This window comes from Macaca nemestrina, chromosome 3 (genome assembly GCF_043159975.1).
Source record: "Macaca nemestrina isolate mMacNem1 chromosome 3, mMacNem.hap1, whole genome shotgun sequence".
NCBI classification, from domain to species: domain Eukaryota; kingdom Metazoa; phylum Chordata; class Mammalia; order Primates; family Cercopithecidae; genus Macaca; species Macaca nemestrina.
Genome location: NC_092127.1, coordinates 48166091 through 48166730, shown reverse-complemented (window position 1 = coordinate 48166730; position 640 = coordinate 48166091). Strand labels below are relative to the sequence as shown.

General features: G+C 31.7%; 1 non-coding gene across 1 annotated transcript; it reads right to left on the bottom strand.

The window, feature by feature from the left end:
• Positions 1 to 203: 203 nt before the first annotated feature.
• LOC112428798 (small nucleolar RNA U13) lies at positions 204 to 308 on the bottom strand. Its single transcript, XR_003020849.1, has one exon. It is a non-coding gene; the product is annotated as a small nucleolar RNA U13 (small nucleolar RNA).
• Positions 309 to 640: the final 332 nt, after the last annotated feature.

Sequence of the window (640 nt, the reverse complement as noted above, 5' to 3'; positions counted from 1 at the left end):
TCGGCTTTCCAGGTTATCTAGACACTACTTGTGACCTGGCAGTGCTGTTCTAAATAAATCATGTGTTAAGGGATTTCTGTATAGTAAACTATAGATCTTGTCTCTGTTACACAATCTGTGAATTTCCAACGGAATTTCTATGAAAGTCTATTTCAAACCTCAAATGATTAACTACTTTATTAGCATATATTTCTTTTTTTTCAGGTCAGACAGGTAATGTCCCCACATTGTAACTAGGTTCAGAAGGTGGCACATCTCACATATGTATGTGAACACCCAGTCGTCATGTTCATGAACTACAAGAGGATCATATTACTATATATTTCACTTTAATTTTTATGTACCAGAATATTTGGTTTAGCTAATTTAATGAAATTTGTTAATATTTAAACATTGATAAACACATAATGTTAGTCATTTTAATATAACTATTGAGAAAGTGAAGAAGTGATTTTAGTAAAAGTCAGTTGGTAATGGGTTTTGATTATTTGGACATCTAAGTTCAATGAATGCAAACAAATTAGAAAGGGGACAGGTGAAGAAATTGAGGAAAAGACTCACAGTTATCTCTCTCTCTTTTTTTTTTTTTTTTTTTTTTTAAATTGAGACAGGGTCTCACTCTTTTATCCAGGTTGGTGTG